General features: G+C 41.5%; 1 protein-coding gene across 1 annotated transcript in view; it reads left to right on the top strand.

Moving 5' to 3' along the window:
• Window positions 1-3675: 3675 nt before the first annotated feature.
• Window positions 3676-17562, top strand: part of CHRM2 (cholinergic receptor muscarinic 2) — a 53995-nt gene continuing 40108 nt past the window's right edge. Inside the window, exon 1 of the mRNA XM_053465496.1 lies at window positions 3676-4241. The gene's annotated coding sequence lies outside the window, so the exon portion shown is untranslated. The remainder of the gene's footprint in view (window positions 4242-17562) is intronic.

The following is a 17562-nucleotide window of genomic DNA, read 5'->3' as shown; positions in this document are numbered from 1 at the left end:
GATGAAAAGCGGCATAAGCTGTCGGGACATCGGAGGTGTCTTTCTCGGACGGAATGGCAGACGGGGTCCAACCAACGCGTTTCACAGGTATTCGATTTATATCAAAGACTGTGGCTAAGTAGACAAAGTCTAGACGTGAGAAATATCTGCATTAATATTAATTATTGTCCTTTATAACACAAACAAATATTATTTAAGCCGGGGGGAAGTCCAATCACTTTCTGCTCTGGACGGAGGTGGTGGGTCGGTGGACGTCCTCCTTCCTCGGCAGCAGCTGTTGGAAGGTAAATGTTGATGTTATTGTGTTTGTGGTTGGTGGAATAAGACACATTTCTCATTTCACCTCCAGCTATTGACTGTAGACTTTGTCTCGTACAGAACGGTTCCAGTCTAGCGGAATTCTGATTTATTACCCGCCATGCATTTATATATTAAACGCTTTCCTGATGATCTCTGATGAGCCTTTCCAAAAAAAGAAGCGTTGGTGACTATGTGAGAGCGCATGTCTGTTTCACCCGTAACCCCTCTAAGGGGTTAATGCAATCACCCATTCTTATGTTTTTTTTTATTTTGGGGATACATTTACAGAAGTGTCAGGATATTTGCTCTTTTTTTATTTACGGAAGAGACACTAATGAGGAGCCGAGACGCGCCGACTGAAGGCAAACACATAAATGGAAACATTATTAGATAGAACCTTTGACTATAATTAATGCGCCATAAGCAATGATGTCAGAGCGAGGCCGACAGGAAAGCAAGCATTGTCTGTTGTCATCATTTCATTTTTTTTATCATGCAAATCATTGACACGTATTATTAATGGAATTCATTATCTCTTTTTTGTGTACTTTAGATATTATGTAGCGCATTATCCAAATGCACGGGGTTAATAGAGATGCGAAACCAGAATCCCTTCATCCGATGTATCCAGATGTTACTATTGTGAATTTTCACCAGCTTCATTTGCTATTTCGAGGAACCCATTCCCAGTAAGCGGAGCTGGAACTCACTGGTTCCGACCCAGGGTCCCCGAGTGAAGCTCTACGTTTAAGCCTCTGAGTTTCTTCAATTTTTGGGACTGGCTATCTTCCTCCTGTTGGACGTTGGCCAATAGCTCCAGCAGCATTTCGGGTCCGGCAGTGTGCCGCTGCCACAAAGCACAGATTTGCGTGTCTGTCCGACAGCCCCGCGTCTGTCATAGGGAGGCTACTGGCCTTAAAGCATCAGGGCCGATAAGTCAATTCCAGATCAAGTCTAATTGGGGCTGGCCCCACCTTCTGAATGAAGCCCAACCCCCAGAACGCCCGGAACAATAAGGTCCGCTTGATGTGACCACGCCCACTAATAAAAAGTATCGTTACAGAATTTTGAAATATCGAGGCATAAGCGGCTCTCTTAAAATCTGGAACTCTACCCGATGGCTTGGTGTCCCTTAAAGGAAATCTGTGTCTTACGTAGAGAACTGAGTATCCAGAAACCCAATAAATTTGCCTCTTTTTTGGACATGGGAAATGTTTTTGTCTGGGTCTACTAACCTCTCCCCCTTTGCATCGAGATTAATACCTGGTTTTATCTCATTTTGTCCCAAAAACTCCCTTTATCTGCAGACCTGGAGCCGCCGTTGCTGTCAGTCATGTGATATTTTGGGTGACTTTCCCGGCTCAAACACCACACCGAGCTGATGCTTTATGGCAATGCTAATGAAGTCCGTTCCTCCATAGACTATCATTAGTCAGAGAGTCCAGCTGTGATTAAGACCGAGCCATTCTATTGCTTCCTGCAGGCAGTATGATAAGGAGTCGGGGGGTTTAGTAGATCGGGGTTCAGATAAAAGAGTGAGAATCATACAAATGGCTGATATGCAGCTGCCTGAAAACATATTTTTTTTAAACAAAACTAAAAAAACAATGTTTTTTGTAAATGTATTTTTAATGTGTTACTAGTAACAAAGAAATTGATGGGAATTCCCAATTTAGGGATCTCTATTTTCATACAGAAGCATCTACAACAAGCGCAATTGTCCCCATTTTTGGGGGGTGAATGACCAAGGCATGGATAAGTAATAGTAGATACTTAGAATAGCATTTCAGCAGATATGGTAGATACAATAACATTTATGCATTGAATTATCCCGAAAAAATAAGCAGGTTTCTAGCAATATGAAGCAACATGCAGATTCAGTGGGGAAACGGAATCTTCTCTGTTGATTTAATTTATGTTTCTATAATGATTTAGTGATCAATTATAAAAAGCTAAAATTGATTAACTCATTCCGTGCCGAAAATCCCCTCCAGCATCTTCTCATATAATCCGATATGTTTACCAAGCGCATATAGCATCCACTTGGATCCCGGTGTGTCATGTCTTCTATGAATATGTAATTATGATAATATGTTTACAAGAAGAATAAAGCAAAGTAACAGCTCCTGCCATCCTTTTTATAGAACATTCTTTCCCCTACAATAAATACATGGAAGACACCATGGCAGGAGGAAGCATAAACATTGACATCACACGACAATAAATAAAAAGCAGGATGAAGAGTGAAATTGTTACAATATATCAAAGGCTCCGGTGGGAATGAGTCTGGGCTGTCAGATGTGGGTGAACATGGATAGATGGGAGAGCATGGGGGAGATTGGGATTAAAGGGATTGGGGATAGGGAGGAATTGGTGTTGGCTGTAGGGCTCTGGGGGGGTTCTAGGTTTGGAGAGGAAAGTCAGGGATCACTAAAGAGGTGGGAAATTAAATATAGGAAGAGGGTATGGAGGAATGGTGAGAAAAAAAGGAGAGACAGAGAAGAAGGGGGTTAATGAGTACATGGAAAAGAGGGTGGAAAGGTGTGAAGGAACACAGAAGTGCAATGTGAGGGAGAGTGGGAAGAGATAAAAGGATGGAAGGAAGAGAGAGAAGAGTGCTGTGTAAGAGAGGTAGAAATAGAGGGGGATGTGTGGGGAAGGGAGGAATAGAGAGGAGGGATGTGTAAGGGAGGTAAAAGAGAGAGGAGTGCTGTGTGAGGGAGGTAGGAAGGAAGAGAGGAGTGGTGAATGAGGGGAGTAGAAAGGCATTAAGGAGTGTTGTGTGAGAGAGATAGGAAGGGAGAGGTGTATTGTGTGAAGGAGGTAGAAATAGAGTGAGGGGTGTTGTGTCAAGAGAGCAGAAAGAGAGGAGTGCTGTGATAGAAAGGGAGAGAGGGAATAGCACTGGGGAGAGAGGGGGAGACAGAGAGACAGAGATAGAGAGAAGGGAGCTGTGTGAGGGAGAAAGAGATAGAAAGAGAAAAGTGATGTTTGAGAATGGGAAGGAGAGACAGAAGAGTGATGTGTGTGAGAGAAAGTGAAGAGTGCAAGTAAGAGGAGAGAGAGAGAGAGAGAGGGGTGTATGAAGAGATCTACAGGCTTGAGAGAGACATAAAGGAGTGAGCTATTGGAGGAGAGGTGAGCTGACAGAGGGAAGGATGAGAGTAAATAGGCAGGGGAGAGAGGGGGCATCAGGAGGATGTGACTGAGAGGCAGAGAGGGTGACAGAGAGAAGGGGGAGGAGAGAGAGTGAGATATAAGGAATGAGATGGTGTGGGAAGAGGGAGAGGGGGTGCAGGCTGAGAGTGGCAGAGACAGAGGTGCTCATTTTATATTCAGTAAAAGCCACCAAATCAGGAGCCTCTGCTGATCTCATTGGATGAGAGGAACCTTGAACAGCAACTAATCCCTGTCATAGTGAAAGACAATTGTAAATGCTGTGTGCACAGGCAGCCCACTGCAGCTCTTCCTACCCCCATCACTGCCAACCACACAGCCCAGGAGATGACACCCTGTCCAGGATGAGCCTCAGGAGCCACCACTGACTGCACCAGGAGAGGTGGCAGCTTCTGTCTCTTACCCTGATGGATACCTGAAACCCAGACACCCTACTCTGAAGCACAACAGAGGCTGCCCCCTCAGCCCTGTGCCCCTGCCCAGTCTCACTGCATTGTTTCAGACCAAGTTGGCAGTGTCCTAGTGGAGTCCTGCCAGCAGGGATGCTTGTCAAGGATCTTCATCCATCACCCATGGACAATGCCACCTCTCCCCAGAAGACTCTGAGCAGCGTCTGATCTTGTCATTGCCATAGCACCTACTTGCCTCTGCTCTGGAGAAAGACAGACAGACATGGGACAGACAGATCCTTGCTTTTATTATATGACTGGGTGCTCCAGACTCTGCTGTCAGTGAGGGAATCCAGTCCGGTATCTCTGCTCCAGGTAAGCTGCAGCTTCTTTTTCTTTGCCCCTGTTTTCTGGGTTTCAACAGCCCCAGCATCAGCCCCTACATTAAGGGTTAACCCCAGGTAGAGCCCCATTCCTACCATGCACTGGCTGAAACTAGTTGCATGCATGGAGCGCAAGAGTGTGCCATGCAGGCAATGCAACACTAGTTGCTTGCATTCATTTGTGGCTTTATCTGCATGCATTGCATAAGCAGTTGATGCCCTGCATTGAGGCAGCTGCATGCACTGATACCCCATGCCACAGAGCAGGAGGGGTGGTATGCCTTCAGATCATGCTAGATGCCCACCCAAAATACACAGCGCCATGCAAGCCAACGCTCACCCTCATTTATCACCTTTCTTTCCCAGCAGAAAACAGACAGTCTTAATTAGGGGCTTTCCATTTGCCCCCCCCCCCCCATTTAGCACTTCATTTTAACCTATTACCACTCAACTGGTGGGAAATACCAGTTCGGCAGCTGCTGGTCTACTGGGAAGGGGAGAGGGTTAAAGGCTTCGTTCCTGGGTGTAGCCTATTTGGTCTTTTTGATACCCAGTTGTATACATTATGTTAAATTCTTTGCTGGCACTGAAATGGTTAATAATTAACCGCTTCATTTCTGCTCCATTTCATGTTACCGCTTCCACAAATTGTGTTTTACCCACCTAGGGCAGATTGCAACCGATTTCTTTTAGGGCTGTATATTGTATACGTGCCCCATACCTTTCTACCCCCGATCTGTTTGTGGGCACCTCCATTTAAGCCAGGTGGGGGGTAATTGTTTCCAACCAATCTTGGTTCCCATATTTGGATTCCTACTGTTTGCCCCAATGTCCTTGGTCGCCCCTCTTCTTCTCCCTTTTGCCGCTTGCTCTTACTGCCCCTGCCAACACCTCCTAACACCCTTTTTGCCCCTTCCAAACACCTTTCCCACAGTTCTTTATATCTCTTTATGTTTTTTATAGCATTTTTTATGTGTTTGTATCGTAAATAGTACATTTTCTCTGTTCCACGATGGCGACTCCATAAGTGGAATAACATTACACTCATTGCACCCCAAAATGACCAAAAAAACCCCTGTATTTTGCCCCAAACTCCTCAGCCTGTTTATAACAAAAAAAGGTAGACGAGGCTGCGTCCTGCCAGCCCCAGGGCTGATATACACATTAATGTATGGACAATTAAGTCAGCGTTTCTGATCTGCTAATTAAATGCATGAAATAATTTTAAAACCCACAGCGTTCCCCATTAATGATTTATAGAAAGAGGAAGCCGATCACTTTAATGTTTCTCCTAAGAAATATTACCGGATGATCTTTTTATCCAACGGGGATTATTCCGTTACCAGCCACGCAGACACCTTAAAAGTGGACAAATTGAGTGTGTTAAAGGATTAATCCCTCCAGCCTTTCATCTGCTGGCCACCCCGTGCAGTTTGGTTTTATTAACACCTTCATTGCCTTCGTTTTTACTATACGGGGTTAACTCACAGGAAAAAAAACGATCCATTCTTTGTAAGAATCCTAAATCTATAGGGTAACGGTTGCTATAGGGGAAGTAAGTTTCATCATTTCGACTGCGGAAAATGTGCAGTTTTTAAAAAAAATCGAACTTTTCTTCCAAGAGGAGGGCGTTAAATTAGCTTCTGAGTAAGCAGCACGGGCGCGAAACGCGTTAGGCTTTATTCAACTTGTATCCTCAGTGTTCGTTTGTTCCTGTTTATTACTTATCTGAAGCAAAGAAAGTGCTGAGTTTTCCACTTTTTTTTTATTGGAGACGGTAAATACCTAAAAATCTGATTAACGTAGATGAGAATGCCTGCCGTTATAGATATATATATATAATCATTATATAAAGTATATTAGATGAATAGTGGTATTTATATATGCGTATTATTATTAATTTCTATTAATTTCTAGTATTTATTATAATAGGATTTAGCATTAGGTGGGGGTTCTATGGCTGAGTGCTTCCAGTTCCCCTGTTCCGTCTCTGCGCATGTAGGTGAGCTCAGGATCGCATGGAAACTTCACCGCATTTCCTGCGAAACCAAAACAGACAAGCCATTCACCTTACAAAGCTCGTGAGTCCAACGTCTGTTTGCTCGACTGTTGTCTCCCCCGTTCCGTGTAATTTCGGTGTAATTAGAAGCTGTTCTATGAGTGGGGTGGCAGCCGGACAAACGACGAGGAAGGGATAAATCCGTCATGTAGACTTTCTCTGTCTCTTGTCTCCAGAATTGGAATCGTCGATATAGACTCGGTGTCTCTAGAATATACCATTTCTGTTTTTATGTATCTGAAAAACTTTAGTGCGGGTCTCAAAGAGCTCTCATGGTCGGATTATTTTACAAATCCGTCTTTTGGTATTGTATACCCCAGTTTTCTGATTTTGGTTGAAGACTCTGCTTGATTAGATTCTCTGGTTTGATACACTTTTTCATTAGATACTCTGGTTGAAAATGCTGTTTGGTTAGATACTCTAGTTAGTTGGATACTCTAGTTGGATACTCTTATTAGATACTCTAGTCGGTTGGATACTCTGGTTGGTTGGATACTCTTATTAGATACTCTAGTCGGTTGGATACTCTGGTTGGTTGGATACTCCTATTAGATTCTCTAGTCGGTTGGATACTCTGGTTGGTTGGATACTCTTATTAGATACTCTAGTCGGTTGGATGGTCTGGTTGGTTGGATACTCTTGTTAGATACTCTAGTTGGTTGGATACTCTGGTAACATACTCTATGTGGTTAGATAATCTAGTTGCATACTCTGTTTGATTAGATACTCTAGTTGGTTGGATAATCTGGTAAGTAAATCTAGTTGGATACTCTGTTTGGTTGGATACTCTAGTTGGTTAGATACTCTAGTTGGTTAGATACTCTGGTTGGATACTCTTATTAGATACTCTAGTCGGTTGGATACTCTGGTTGGTTGGATACTCTTGTTAGATACTCTAGTTAGTTGGATACTCTAGTTGGATACTCTTATTAGATACTCTAGTTGGTTGGATGGTCTGGTTGGTTGGATACTCTTGTTGGATACTCTAGTTGGTTGGATACTCTGGTAACATACTCTATTTGGTTAGATAATCTAGTTGCATACTCTGTTTGATTAGATACTCTAGTTGGTTGGATAATCTGGTTAGTAAATCTAGTTGGATACTCTGTTTGGTTAGATACTCTAGTAGGTTAAATACTTGGGTGGATACTCTGTTTGGTTAGATACTCCAGTAGGTTAAATACTCGGGGTGGATGCTCTGTTTGGTTAGATACCATGTTTCCATTCCCAGTACATAGCAGAGAGTGTGTCGGAACGCAGGCTCTCTCGGGTTAGTATTGTTTAGTCCTTAACTGTGTTTTGCATCGAATTATACAAATTATACGTTGCACTCCCTAAATTGTTGTTTTTAAAGTATTTTTAGAGTGAGTAGAAGATCCCGGTACTTTCTCCTTGTAATCCTCTTAGTCCGGTTGGTTGATGACTGTTTCCATCCCAGCCCCCAAGTTGATCATGACGTTGTTGCCGATGTGATTGATATTATCTGCATTGCTACATTTTATAACATTGTCGTTTGTGTGGCTTATAAGTGTCCTTTGTCACTGTCTTTGGACATTGATTTGGAGAAAGTCCTTTAAAGCCGAGCAGGCAAAGCTTGGGGGATCGAATGAACGTTCAAACACATTAAGCAAAGATATTAAGCATCTTACAAACGATCCAATTGCTGAATAAATACAATGTTTCTAAAAGAGGATTTTTAATGTTGAATTTTCTAAATATTCTCAATGGGCAGAATGAAAGATTTGTGTTTAATTAACCCTTTTTCTGCCAGCACAGAGAAAAATGTACTCTCTTGCTAACTGGAATCCAATTATTTCTATCAATGATATATCATTAACGGTATACTGATCAATGGACCCCTTTCTTCCTAAAATACAGAGCTGATGGCATCGGTAGCTCGACCAGAAAAGAGGATACAGTGACTTGTAAAGACCTCAAAATCACTTGTATGTAATAAATATATCCATTTATATCTATTTATCATTATTTACGTGTACTATTAAAACATAGTACTTTAGAAAAGAAATACCAATATATATATAGCTTATAATATATATATATATAGCGTATAGCTGTCAGCAAGTCCTGGCTGTCTATCTGTTGACTCTCTCGCTTCAGTGTGAGAATTAACAGCGCTCCAGCCAAAAATCTCCTTGTCCTGTTGTGAATATACAGCGTTCCCCGCTAATTTCAAGGAAAACTCTGCACCGACACATACCCGGGGGGGGGGCAGATAGAGTTGTTAAACGAGTGTGATTTTTGACAATGTCATGCTTGCTCTGTTGGAATTGCAAGCATTCAGGATCATTTCCTTGCGGAATGGCTTTTTGAGGCTCTTCGTTGGGGGGGGCTTGGTACTCGCGCAGGGTGTAAGCTGTATAAAGGAATATAGACTATGAAGCGCTTTCTATAGTCTGTAAACACCATCATCCTCCTTCCCTTCCTGCAAACATTATGCTTACTCAGTGCAGACATCTGCTCATTTTGGGGAATGTTTTTTTTATAACTGTACTGAAGTTTTTTTTTCCATATTTTACAACAGATTATGGAAGAGAAAAACAATTGATGTTCATTTGTGATGAATGAATGCAAATCGAGTGTAAATGAAAGAAGGAGGGTGTATCAGGGAGAAAGTAAATAGAAGGAAGGAATGAAGGAAAGAAGGGAGAAAAGGAAGGAATGGAGAGAATGATTAGACATTTGAGAGTAAAGAAGACATGAATGAGATAGGAAGGAAGGAGGAAGGAGGAAGGGAAAGCAAAGAACAAAGAAAAGGAAAGAATGAAAAAAGTAAGAAAGGTTAAGAAGGAACAAATGTGAGATAAGGATTAAAGATTTGAGGGTAAAGAATGTATAAAGGAGAGAAGAAGGAAGGGAGGAAGGAAGAAAGAGAGTAAGGGATGTATAAAGTAGAGAGGAAGGGAGAATGGAAGGTAGGAGGGAGGGAAGAAATGAAGGAAAAATAAAAGATGGTAGAAGGAAGAAAGAGGGAGGAATGAAGAAGGAAAAAGATGGAGTAAAGGACAGGAGGCATAGAGTAAGAGATGGAGAAAAAAAAGGAATGAAGGAAAATATAGAGTGATGGTGGAAGGAGAAAGAAGAAAGGAAGAAGGGAGGAAAGAGATAAATTAATAGTATGAGAGGCAGCTAGGGGGAAAGTGAAGAAGAAAGAGGGAGGAGATCAGGCTGCAGCCAGGTGTTCAGTTACCCTGTGAATGGCAGCCCTACAGAGTCTGAAGCTTTTATTTAATAAACAGTTTTCTGAAACTCGGTAAGGAGAATTAACCCACGGCTGCGAATGGTTTATCCATGGGACAGGGTCTGAAACCTGGGCCCCTCTCCTAAAACCGTGTAAAAGCAGAGCATAGTTGGACTTGTGACATCATAAATATGTTCTTTATTATTATTTATTGTTTTATATGGCGCCATCATATTCCGCAGTGCTGTACAATGGGTTTATAAATAGAATTTGTGCAGGGAGTAAGGGGTCTGTAAAATTGTGTTTTAAGCTGCCAAGAAATGTGATTTTTCCAATGGGGAGGGTAAATGAGATAAATGGTGTCAATACAACCATTTTAAATTGTTTAAGGGTGGTGTTTAGGGCATTGTCCATCTGTTTGTTGGTTTATTATTGTACCACAATATTGCAACATGAAATTTTTGCTTTACCAAGATGGTTGGTAGATATGTGGAACAGCATCCCAGCAGAGGTGGTAGAGGGTAATACAGTGGAGGAATTTAAACATGCATGGGTTCGGCATATGGCTCCTGAATCTAAGACGAGACCAACGACTGATGAAGGTTTGAGTCTTTACAGCAGCAGAAACGGGCAGACTAGACGGGGGCCGAATGGGGCCGATCCCAACAGGCTACCTTTTTATATGATTTACAGGAAATACCATTATTTGCTGTCATTTGAGGAATAAATTATAAAAATTATTTCCTAAGCCGTGACCCCCCGTCCGGAGAGCTGACCATCGCCGCACTCCTTTTTCCGCACATCCCATGCCGCAATAGACGTTATACTGCAGAACGCTGCCACGGCCGTACGAGATTTATAGAGGCCGACCCGCTGACTGTGCCAAGTTGGACCCACGTCAAAGCGCTAAACAAATTAATAGTCTAATGGTTCAGCTTACTTTGCTGCGTAGCTATTATCTGTCTGGATCTTGCTACCTTTAAAAACAAAGTCAGCTCACTTCAAACAAAATATTTGGAGCGCTTATCTGATTTTAAATTCTTTGAGGGTGATGGATAAGCGGAGCAGCCTCCCAGCAGAAGTGGTAGTGGCTAAGACAGGGAGGGGGGATTTAAGCACGCATGGGATAGGCATACGGCTCCTGACTCTAAGACGAGACACGCAGGCCAAGTGGGTCTAATTGGAAATCTACTAATTGCGGGACGGGGTTTTCTTTTTATAACGAGGACAATCTGTCACTCGATGAACCGACTTCCCCTCCTCCGTCCGTGGGCTCCACGGGGACGAAAAGCGCAATTTGTTGGGAGAGTTTGTGCGATTGTAACATGTCGGATTAAGGGCTGCCGAGAGATTTATCGGAGGGAAAAAAAATAGAATAAAGTACAGAAAATGCAGAAAAAAAAACAGAATTAAATAAATGACAGACAAGAAAATACCCTTTTTTTTCTTTGAGCTTCGGATTTTCATGCTCAGATCTCAAAGATTTTCTCCGATACATCACTGGATTTCATTTTCTTTCTTCCTTTTTTCCCCTAAATTCAGGGCTTTATGGATCAGAATGGATATGGGGGTCTCCATGCGATCCATACAAAGATTTCCTTTTTTTAAAGTAAATAAATCCGTTCTTTGCTGAACTTGCCTTAAATTCTAGAACCTTAAAGGGACAGTGTACTCTTTTCTATGCAATGAAGCAAATTCAAATTTACTGTCCGTTAAAAAAGCCCCAAAATGCTCTTTTTAAGAAAAAACCTCCTTTGAAGGTTAGAATAAATAAGCTCAATTTTTCTGAAAGAGTAACAATTTTTAAAATAATTTTTTTCTGCAAATTTTTTTTTATTGCAACTTTAAAAGGGTTAAAATTAAGGCAAGATTTTCTATTTTGCCAAAAAAAATGTTGACTGTTCCTTTAAAAAAGTATTTTTTTTTAACCATGTATTAACCCTTTAGATGTCAAAGGTCCAGTCGTGAACTCTGGATTAATTTACTGCACCCATAGGCATTAATCTAATTTAACCAATTTCTGCAGAGATTTTAAATAATAAACCCCAAATTTATCGGTAAAATGAAGCAATATGGAAATTTCTGGGTTGCTGATGGTCTTAATTATAAAGGAATTTAGGCGTCGTTGGGTTAATGTTGCTGCTTTCAAAAGTTAGCGGACGGGAGATGTATTTATTGCTAGCAAATGGGGCAAAAATTACTCAAATATTTAGGGGGGGGTGCAAAACAAGACAAAATTTCAGAATATTACCAAAACATTTCAATAGCATAATTCTATTTATTATTACTATTATTATTATTAACAATAATAATAATAATAATAATATGCATTGATTGATTTATATAGTGCCATCATATTCCATAGCGGTGTACAAGTAACAACCAAAAAGTCCACTCAAAGCACTATGGCCTATTGGCCCGTTTGGTCCATAGCGCCGTGGTCGTCCTTTCTTTCTCATCGGTAAGGGGGGTATTAAGCAATATCTTCATACCCAACTGGATATTTGCCCCTTATTGCTACACAGAGAGGAGAACGGGCAGATCAAATCGCCGAGTCGCCTCTTATCTTTGCGATTTTGTTTGTGACCTTCAGCCTCAAGGACCTGCAAACGGCGGAACAGAAAGCATTAGCCGAGTAAGTACTCAGCTGCGAGCAGTAAGTGGTTCTGCGGAGAATGCCAGGCACGCGTACCATAAACCGCATCGCCCGCGCCGGCTTCCCAGTCATTCCCTGATACTTCCAGCTGGGTGATCGCAGAATGTACATTACCGACCGAACACAGAGCGCAGCCTCCGCTGATAACGCTTTACTGCCATTACCGGCAACGGCACCGGCCGAGCGCATCACGGAGTATCACAAGAAACCATCGCTTTCCCAAATATATTGGCCATAGAAACCTTAATCAGTCGTCGGTCTCGTCTTAGATTCAGGAGCCGTATGTCTATCCCATGCATGTTTAATCCCCTCACTGTATTACCCTCTACCACTTCTGCTGGGAGGCTGGCACACTTATCTACCACCCTCTCTGTAAATTAAAACCGCGGCTCTTAAACCATCATCGCAAACTTGAAATATAGAGTTTCTCCTATTTATTGTTCTTTTTTAATTACAAAAAAAAATCTTCAGGCTCCAACACATTTTCCCTTTAGAGGGACGATCGAGTCCTAGTTTCACATTAAATGATTACTGGGTCATCCTCCGGCTGTCTCTGCGCAAACCAGGAAGTGTACTTGAGTACACTTCCTGCTCATGCTCAGTAGCGCTCCTGTTGATGTCAGTGGTCAATGAAACCAATGGGAGTAGCAGTTTAAAGAATATACATATTTGAATTTGGGGACCAGACTGTCTCTGTATTAACCCTGTTGCAGTAGAGAGGCCAAACGCTAGCATTTCCCAGGTACATGAATGAGTTAATTTAATGTATATGTTCAATATTCAGGTTCTCTGTAGCAGAAGCTGTTTAAGAGCCGACAATACATCAGATGGGAATTTCTTTTTCTTCTGTTTAACCAAATTTCTCTTAGTATTGGTAAAACAGCTTTGAAGCTGACAAATGTTAAGTGTGAATGAGGGCAGAATAAACATGAAATGAGAGGAATGAGCACAGTACAAACGGAACAGATGTACAGAATGTACGCGGGACCGTGTGAGTTTTACAGAATTACTTTGTGAAACTGCAGAGAACCCTGGAGAGTCAGACCGTACGGCACAAACTTTACAAATAACGGTGCTTTTTACCTGTTACTTCTAATATATATATATATAATTCTTGCCAGTAGTCATGTGACAAAATGATCGGTATGTTGCTGTAGCATCAGAAAAGCATGTGCCTTTTCTGTCACAGAGCGTTCCACCTGCAACAGGTGTTGGCAATCCCAAGAATATAGAAACATAGAAACTGCTGGCGGATCGGCCCCATTCGGCCCCCATTTAGTCTTACCTTTATTCCTGCTGTAAAGACTCAAACCTTAATCAGTCGTTGGTCTCGTCTTAGATTCAGGAGCCGTATGTCTATCCCATGCGGGTTTAAATCCCCTCCCTGTATTACCCTCTACCACCTCTGCTTGAAGGCTGTTTCACTTATCTATGACTATCACAGTCAGGACTGATAGCTGCTATGTAATAAATGTATCTCTGTTCCACATACAAATAAGTTTAGAGAACATTTTTATACATTATCAGGGTTCCTTCAGCGACAGACTCTCGAGATGTTATGTTGCTGGATGTGTTTTCCAGTAGGTATTGGGCTCCATAGTCTGTATATCATAGACTCATCACTTGTAGGCACCAAATCATTTTCCCTCGAGATTCTAGAGCTAAGCTTTCAGCAACACGAAGGCCCACCTTGAGAGACAACCTTATACATATACGTAATACATAAACTTCTACTTTCATGTCTAAAGCCATCTTGTGATTACATCAAACATGCCCTGGTAATTCCATGTTTCGGTCCAAACACAAGCCCAGATAATGGTCACCTGTGTTGGTGCTGAGACGTGTCTCCACCCAACCCTCCTAAATAAAACAAATGGAATGGGTCTTTATTTGTGAGACAATGGATCTATTTATTATAGATCTATGCTCGGCGCCAAGAATGACACCATATCTGCAGTAGGACTTCATACAAACCCTTGGATTTTACATTATTTTCGTCAGAATTTTCCCTTTTTCATGTTTTCCTGGATTTAGACAGACAGAAGGCTCCATACTTAATCCCTTTATTCACAGAAGACTCCTTGACACGAGTACAAATTGAATGATTGTCCTTCTGGAAACTAAGGGTGGATGGTCCAGCTTGGTGACAATCCCTTTCAGATATTAGAGCGGAAGCTCCTGTAGATTCCAAAAGGAATTTATTTACATTTTATTTACATAAATAAGTACAATGTATCTCCCAGATCTGAAAGGTATGGAGCTTCACGAAGATGAAGGAAGAAGGAAGGTTTGTATTTGGGTCATGATTACAGAACTGGACCAAATTATCCATGTCTTAGACACATGGACACATTGATTATTTTTTTTTATAAATATGATACATTTGTTTCATTGATGTAGCGCGTAATGTAGAGACTTTTAAAGTATTCCTTTATGACCTCAGAACTTCACTGCAGAGATAAATATTTCATGTCGTGGGATTCTTATTGCATGACAGGGTAATGTCGATAGTAAGAGAATAGGAACGATTCATAAAACTCCATGTTGTTACTGAGATGAAACACCGTAACTCATACGCAGCTTCACCTTCAAAATGACAAGGAATAACCAGCACATAACTTTACTCAAAGGGTGGCAGGTAAGCGGAACAGCCTCACAGCAGAAGTGGTAGAGGGTAATACAGTGGGGGGGGATTTAAACATGCATGGGATAGGCATATGGCTTTTTCCTTCACCTTTGTTGCAAAGGTAATAAATAAATGAACTATTGTGTCAAACAAGCCACGTTGTAGACAGACAGAAGGCCATCCAGACACACAGACACCAAACACACTAGGGTTATAATATACGTCATGCAATTTTCCTGCTCAGTTTTGTTCTCTTCTGCTCAAATCTTCTCTTCTTATGTATCCAAGATTACAATTAGACGCTATTGTTTATGTTATGCGATTTGCTAGAAAATGTGCTGATCGTCTTCCAGGTAATGAGAAGCACAGAATCTGCCGGCAGAACGGCCCCATTCGGCCCCCGTCTAGTTGCCGTTTCTCCTGCTGTAAAGACTCAAACCTTAATCAGTCCTTGGTCTCGTCTTAGATTCAGGAGCCGTATGCCTGTCCCATGCATGTTTAATACCCTCACTGTATTACCCTCTACCACCTCTGCTTGAAGGCTGTTTCACTTATCTATGACTATCACAGTCAGGACTGATGGCTGCTATGTAATAAATGTATCTTCGTTCCTCATACAAATAAGATTAGAGAACATTTTTATACATTATCAGGGTTCCTTCAGCGACAGACTCTCGAGATGTTATGTTGCTGGATATGTTTTCCAGTAGGTATTGGGCTCCAGTGTCTGGATATCATAGACTCATCACTTGTAGGCACCAAATCATTTTCCCTCGAGATTCTAGAGCTAAGCTTTCAGCAACACGAAGGCCGAGCTTGAGAGACAACCTTATACATATACGTAATACATAAACTTCTACTTTCATGTCTAAAGCCATCTTGTGATTACATCAAACATGCCCTGGTAATTCCATGTTTCGGTCCACACACAAGCCCAGATAATGGTCACCCGTGTTGGTGCTGAGACGTGTCTCCACCCAACCCTCCTAAATAAAACAAATGGAATGGGTCTTTATTTGTGAGACAATGGAACCTTTATTTATTGAGATGATACAAACGCCAGTTATAAGGTCATTATAGATCTATACTCGGCGCCAAGAAAGACACCATATCTGCAGTAGGACTTCATACAAACCCTTGGATTTTAGATTATTTTCATCAGAATTTTCACCTTTTCATGTTTTCCTGGATTTAGACAGACAGAAGGCTCCATCCTTAATCCCTTTATTCACAGAAGACTCCTTGACACGCGTACAAATTGAATAATTGTCCTTCTGGAAACTAAGGGTGGATGGTCCAGCTTGGTGACAATCCCTTTCAGATATTAGAGCGGAAGCTCCTGTAGATTCCAAAAGGAATTTATTTCCATTTTATTTACATAAATAAGTACAATGTATCTCCCAGATCTGAAAGGTATGGAGCTTCACGAAGACGAAGGAAGAAGGAATGGTTTGTATTTGGGTCATGATTACAGAACTGGACCAAATTATCCATGTCTTAGACACATGGACACATTGATTCTTTTTTTTATAAATATGACACATTTGTTTCATCGATGTAGCGCGTAATGTAGAGACTTTTAAAGTATTCCTTTATGACCTCAGAACTTCACTGCAGAGATAAATATTTCATGTCATGGGATTCTTATTGCATGACAGGGTAATGTCGATAGTAAGAGAATAGGAACGATTCATAAAACTCCGTGTTGTTACTGAGATGAAACGCCGTAACTCATACGCAGCTTCATCTTCAAAATGTCTAGGAATAACCAGCACATAACTTTACTCAAAGGGTGGTAGGTAAGCGGAACAGCCTCACAGCAGAAGTGGTAGAGGGTAATAAAGTGGGGGGGATTTAAACATGCATGGGATAGGCATATGGCTTTTTCCTTCACCTTTGTTGCAAAGGTAATAAATAAATGAACTATTGTGTCAAACAAGCCACATTGTAGACAGACAGAAGGCCATCCAGACACACAGACACCAAACATCATACAATTTTCCTGCTCAGTTTTGTTCTCTTCTGCTCAAATCTTCTCTTCTTATGTATCCAAGATTACAATTAGACGCTATTGTTATGCGATTTGCTAGAAAATGTGCTGATCGTCTTCCAGGTAATGAGAAGCACAGAATCTGCCCGCAGATCGGCCCCATCCGGCCCCCGTCTAGTCGCCGTTTCTCCTGCTGTAAAGACTCAAACCTTAATCAGTCGTTGGTCTCGTCTTAGATTTAGGAGCCGTATGTCTATCCCATGCATGTTTAATACCCTCGCTTTATTACCCTCTACCACTTCTGCTGGGAGGCTGTTCTGCTCATCTACCACCCTCTCAGTAAAGCAAAACAGACTTTGTGTATTTATATATAATCAAACCCAATGATGACACAGAGACAGTCTCCACTGATGTATGCCTCCCTTCTCTACTGTTTCTGTATATCAGATTGTTGTTTCGCTGGCACAATGTATAGATCAAATTTTACAGCTCTTTTTTTTTTTTAACCTATACTGGGGACTTTACAGCGATCTGTATCCCCCGAAACGTCTCCTCTGCCGCAGTGCGCGGACGTTCCATCTCCTAATGAGAAAGCTATCGAACCCCAGTATTGATAAAACGATGAATCTCATCAATACATAGATCAAATACCTATAGATTGCAGAACTAAACAGGTCTGGATACAAGCATCTATACCATGTCTGTCTAAGATGATGGGAAACGCGCGGGGGGGGCATCAATTATTAGAAAAATACTGAAATTAAATACTTTGTTCCCAAAAAA

The sequence above is a fragment of the Spea bombifrons genome, chromosome 4 (genome assembly GCF_027358695.1).
Source record: "Spea bombifrons isolate aSpeBom1 chromosome 4, aSpeBom1.2.pri, whole genome shotgun sequence".
Taxonomy (NCBI): Eukaryota; Metazoa; Chordata; class Amphibia; order Anura; family Pelobatidae; genus Spea; species Spea bombifrons.
The sequence above is the reverse complement of the archived record's forward strand: the minus strand, read 5'-3'. Positions and strand labels throughout refer to the sequence as shown.